Here is a 6,331-nt window from a genome sequence, read left to right on the forward strand (position 1 = left end):
GGTGGAGCGAGAGAAAGGGAAAAATGGTAGGAAAGGGGGTGGAAGGGTTTCGAAAACAATAGTGATAAAAGAGAGAGAGAGGAGAGAAAGGAGAGAGAGGGGAGAAAGACAGTAAAAATACTATTCTGGAACGTGGCGGGGGTGAGGAGCATGGAGGAAGACGACTGGGAATATGTTAGGGAATTCGACATAATAGGGCTAACGGAAACCTGGGTGAAGAGGCAAGGGCAAGAACTGATGTGGAGAAGCAACTGAAAGGGTACAGCATAGGATGGAGGGACTCAAGAAGGGAAGGAAGAAGTGGGAGAGAAATAGGGGGAGGAATAATGGCGGTAAGAGAGAGGAAAGGGATGAGTAAGGTTGAATGGAAGAAAGAAAGGACAAGTGAGGTAATAGTAGGAGAATTAAAGATCGGAGGGAGGGAATACATGATAGCATCGGTGTATATGCAACATGAGAAGAAGGAAAACTATGAATACCTAAGCGAAGAGATAGAGAAGAACAGAGGAAAAACAATAATTATAGGGGGAGACTTCAACGCAAGAACAGGAAACGAAGGAAGAGAACGGGAGACAGAAGATAACCTAGAAGAAATAAAGGCCAAGGATAAAGTGTTAAACGCAGAGGGAGAAGAAATGATAAAATGGCTAGGAGAAATGGGCTTAGTGATAACGAATGAGAGAAAAGAAGGAGATGAAGAGGGAGAAATAACATATATAGGAGCGAGAGGAATGTCAACGATAGACTATGTAGTAGGTAACGAGGAAGGTGATGAAGCGAAAAAAGGGTTCAAATAAAGGAGAGGGTAAAGTCGGACCACTTACCAATAGAGGTGGAATTGGGAGACAAAATAGCGGAAGAAAGAAAAGAAGAGGAAGAAAGAATGATAGACGACTGGAGCGAAGAAGGTATAACGGAGTATCAGAGATGGATAGACGCAATAGAGGGAACAGGAAAAAGGAAAGATATAAAAAATAGAGTGAAGAACGCAGTTGTAAAAAAGAAGATAAGGAAAAAAAGGATCAAAAAAAAGGTGGTGGAGAAAAGAATGTAAGGCAAAAAGGGATAGGGTGATGGCAGAGTTAAATAAAGTAGGACAAGGGGAAGGAGACAGAGGCAAATACTTAGAAGCAAAGAAAGAATACAGAGAGGAAATAAGAAAAGCAAAAGAAGATGAGGGAAAAAGAGTGGCAGAAGAAATAAGAAAAGATAAGACGAGAAGAAAATTCTGGGATAAAGTGAATGGCAATAGGAAGAAAAGAATTGGATTAGATGAAAATATAGGAAAAGAAGAATGGATAAAGCACTTCAAGGATCAATTGGGACAGAAAGAAAAGGAAGAAAGCAAAGGGGAAGAAACCGAAGACAGCGAAGGAGAGGAAGGTGAAGAAATCAAAGAAAGAGAAGTAAAAGAGGTAATAAAAAAAATGAAAAAGAAAAAGGCGACAGGAGAAGATGGTATAGCAAATGAAGCGTGGGTGGAGGGCACGGAAGACTTAATAAAAGACATGACAAAATGCTTAAACGGAATATGGAACGGAGAAGGATATCCGGAAGAATGGAGGAAGGGAATAATAGTACCAATATATAAGAAAGGGAGGAAAGAAGAAGTAGGAAACTATAGAGGAATAACGCTGATGGATACGGGATATAAAATATATGCGGAAATACTGAGGAAAAAGCTGGAAAGAGAACTAGAAGCTAAAGAAACGCTAAGCGATACGCAGATGGGATTTAGGAAGAAAAGAGGAACAATGGACGCAACATATATATTAAAAACAATAATAGAGAAGGAAATAAGGGAAAAAGGAGGAAAACTGTTCGTATTCTTTGCAGACATGAAGGCCGCTTTTGATAAAATAAAGAGGAAGAAAATATGGGAAACAATGAAAGGAAAAGGGATAAATAGAAAAATTAGGAAAAGAATAGAAGAAATATACAAGAAAACAGGGAGTAAGGTAAAAGTTGGAGGAGAAATAATTGGGGAGTTTGAGACTTACAAAGGCGTAAGAGAAGGGTGCCCTTCGAACACCACGCTATTTAATCTTGCCTTCGCCGACCTGGAAGTGAAGATCAAGCAGGTACAGGAAGGAGGGGTAGTGATAGGAAGGAAGAAAATATGGACATTAGGATACGCAGATGATATAGTGATGATGGCAAAGAGTGAAAGTGGAATGAAAGCAATGCTGAAAAAATTAAAAACATACCTGCAAGAAAGGGGATTAAAGTTAAATGTAGGAAAATCAAAGATGATGAAATGCAGGAGAGGAGGAGGAAGGGGGAAGGAAGAAGAATTCGAATGGGATGGTAAGAAGATAGAGATGGTGAAAGAGTACAACTACTTGGGATATGTGATAAGCAAAAATAACGGAAATAAAAATCAGATAAAGAAGGTAGAAGGGAAAATAAATATGGGACTCGGAAGGCTATTGGAGCTAGGAGAAAAGCTATTTAGAGAAAACTGGGAGCTAAGGATGAACCTGTTCGATGCTCTGGTGAAAGCGTGATTATGTATGGAGCAGAAATCTGGGGATGAAAGAGATATGAGGAAATAGAGAGACTACAACTAAAATACATAAAGTGGGTATTAGGATTAGATAGAAACACGCCAAGTTACCTAATACGATGGGAAACAGGAAGACAAGAAATGAAAGAAACGGCATTAGAAAGAGCAATGAAGTATGAAAACAAAATAAGAGAAGAAAGAGAGATGGCTCAATAAGAAAAGAAACATGGAGAGAATTAAAGAAAAGGGAAAGAAATCAAAAAGATAAAAAGGGTAAGAAGGAGGAGAGAGAGGAAAGGCTGGAGCAAAGTAAAATATACAGAGAGAGAGAAGAGGGAGATGAAATGAGGGGAAGAGTTTTGGGAAGAAATAAGACATGAGCTGAAGAAAAAAGATGAAAAAGAATTAGAAGAAAAGCTAGAAAAATCAAGATACATAAACGAGTGGAAAGAGCTGAAAGAAGAAATGAAAAGGTATAGGTTAAAGGAAATTCAAGGAGAGGGAAGAATAAAAGGCCTGCAAATAAGGGAAAGGTTTAGGTTAGGTAATGAAACGAGAGGAAGCAGGTATTGGGAAAAAAAAGAAAATAAGAGATGCAGAATGTGTATGAAAGAGGAAGAAAATTGGAAGCACATGCTAGAAAAATGTGAAAAAAGCAGAAAGGAAGGGGAAGAATGGGAAAAAATAATAATAGGAAGCAAAGAAAAGATAGCGTGGATGATGGAGATAAAACGGAAAAGAAGAAGAAACGAAGAGAAGAAAGAAAAAGAAAAGCAAGAAGACGAAGCTGCAAGACCCTAAGGAGAGACGGAAACAGAAGACAGAGAAGCAAGACTCGCAGACACATCTACACACACATACGTACACACACATACACACAAAACACGAACATACGCGAAAACTAAACATACACATGCACACACACACACACAAGACACAAGTAACAGCAACTACACAAGCGAGAGGAAGCAGGTATTGGAGGATGGAGCAAAATGGAAAAAAAGCAGAATCGAAGAAGAGAAAGAAAAAGGTAAACTAGAAGACAAAGCATAAGATACTAAGGAAAAATAAGTGAGGTTGAGGAAAGGAAAGGCAGAGGGAGCAATAGGAAACAAGAAAAAGGTGTCAAAGCCTTAATAAGGAGAAAGATAGATGAAATGATTAGCAAGAAGGAGAGCAAAAGCAAAGAAAAGGCAAAGGTGAAAAGGCAAAAGAAAGTAATAAAGGAAAAACTGAAAAGAAAATATGCAAGAAAGAAAAAAAAAACAGAAGAGCGGAAAAGGCAGATCTTGGAGAGAGAAAGAGGAAGAGAAGATTAATCATAAGAAAAATGACAAGAATAGAGGAACAGACAGGCGCAGAAGACAGGGACACAAGAGTTGCAGACACACCTACAAATGCACATATTTATACAACACACACACACACGCGCACGCGCGCACTCATACACACACACACACACACACACACAAAATATATACATAATCAACTACACAAACTGGATACGAGACACAAATAGCAATATAAGAAATGTAAACCAAATGTAACATATAAGTTGTAAATAAATAAACTATATATTTATTTTAAAAATATATTTATTTTAAAAATATATATATTTATATTAGTTTATTCATTTTTATTTTTTTAGATGGACGGTGATGTAGCAAGAATAAGAAAAGAAAGATTAGATTTTGCAATTAACCACAAACAAAATTTACAGCCGTACATCATTATAGGAGCTGAAACTCTTGAAGAGATTGACCACTACTATGTTTGTATCGATAAAGTTATGTATGTTTTTGATTCGTCAATAGAAGCTTTCAATGTTTGTTTCAAGAGCTTTCACGTTTTTAATGTAAAATATCCTGTTGAAAGCGAACATATATATTTAATAATCCAAAAATTACTCCGAATTTCAACGGTATGGGATAGAACATTTTCTCACACTGAGCATGTCATCCATAAGTTACAAAAGAATATTTTATTTGACGAAAATTATGCAGTCGTGAAGGACACGGCAACTGAAAATCTAGACAGTAATGACGAATCGACTACTGACGAATAAAATGTCAAAAGTGTTTAAATTTAACTGCTTATTTAACATTACTTAAAAGTTTAAAGTTAATGTTTCTTTTAATAAGTAGATTTAATTTCTATTGTAATTACAATTTATTCAAATTCAATGCTTTTTCTTACATTCAATTGATTATAATTTTATTATAGATATTAAAAATGATCGATTGCCCATTTTGTTTTAAATCAAAATCTGAAGCCGAATTTATTTCTCACATAAAAATAAAGCATAGAATTATAATGAATTGTGAAGTTCAGTGTTTACAAGCAGGCTGTAAACAACAATTTTGTAACATATATGCATATAAAAAGCATGCAATTCGAATGCATAGTATAATTACGAAGACTCTTGATCAACAAATATATTTTGAAACTGACGATGTTCAATAAATAACTGATTCAGGCGGTTTGCACGAACTAAATGTATTCAATCAAGAATTAGCGGCCATTGACATTTCAAAAAAATCAATTATTAGTATTGATCAATTTTCAAAATTGGTTTTGCGCGAATGTACTTTGTTAGTAGCCAAATATTTTGCCAATTAATAGAAAAAATATATTAGGAATAATTAATGATTTTTCGAAAATATATGAAGGCCTATTAAAATACCTAGAAAATAAATATGCGATAGTACCAGAATTGCCTCTGGAGCTCTCTTTGATCCGAACAGCTTTTAGTTTATTTAAATCTGAGCACAATGTTTTGAAGTACTTTGTTGATCAAGGAACGTTATACATGACAAAATCGGTGCCGATAGTATCAAATCTTAAATGTAAATCCACTAAAGGCCAATATAAAAATGTTCGAAGATACGAATATGTACTGTAACGGGCAAAACCGTTTAATTATTATATTCGCGCGATTATATTAAAAGGACACGCGTAATTGTCAATGCTCACTACATATCCGGGAGAGCACGAGAAAGTATGCGTCAGTCAACCAATAATTGTTAATAACCTATACTAAAATGAGTGGAAGCTATGAGGTAAAAGCGGATCGAAAAACACTCGTTAGTAATATGAATGGTATCCTTTATTATTCCTCAAAATTCACAAAAGGTCGGCCCGCACGTTTGTTTACATGAACGCTCGCTCGTTTACAACACGTTTTGCCGGTACGCTCGCTGCTCTTTGTTATTAGAGCCGTTGCATGCACGCATCGAATGTTAGCATCAAATTATAATTCATGTGATCGCGATCGCGAAATTAAGCTGGCCAGCTTACCTTATACTTGCAGACGATCGGAGAAAAACAACGACAACTCGCACAGCACGGAACAGTCTTTTTATTGTTTTGTTTTACTCGCGGGTCGCGAATGCGCGCACGGAGTGGTTTCGCCCTCGATGGCGAAACCTCACACACACACACACTGCTTGGCCTTCAGCTAGTATCTGGATGGCTCCTTGGAGGCAGCTGTCACGGTTATCTGGCACTCAAGTTATTGCTGATCTGGCGTACGGTTGATAATGGCACGTGAATCGGCAAATGCGGTAGCGTAAGCGGACGGACACAATGGTGGTCTAGGCTTCACTGGTTCAAATTCGGTCGCGCGCGTTCCGTCTGCTCGCGTGCCGAATTCCTTCGTTACCTATTTTGTCCCCCCGGCAGGTGCTGCCCTCACAGACAGCAATTAAGCTAAATAGTCAGCGCTAATTTGACGTTTACCGTCACAGTACAAATCGTGCCTATACGTTCAATATTACTAAAATTTTTGCAACTCCCCGGGGTTTTTACTTCTATATTATGTAATAT

The sequence above is a fragment of the Phymastichus coffea genome, unplaced genomic scaffold, assembly GCF_024137745.1.
Source record: "Phymastichus coffea isolate CEN01 unplaced genomic scaffold, Cenicafe_Pcof_1.1 PCOF00067, whole genome shotgun sequence".
Classification (NCBI taxonomy): Eukaryota; Metazoa; Arthropoda; class Insecta; order Hymenoptera; family Eulophidae; genus Phymastichus; species Phymastichus coffea.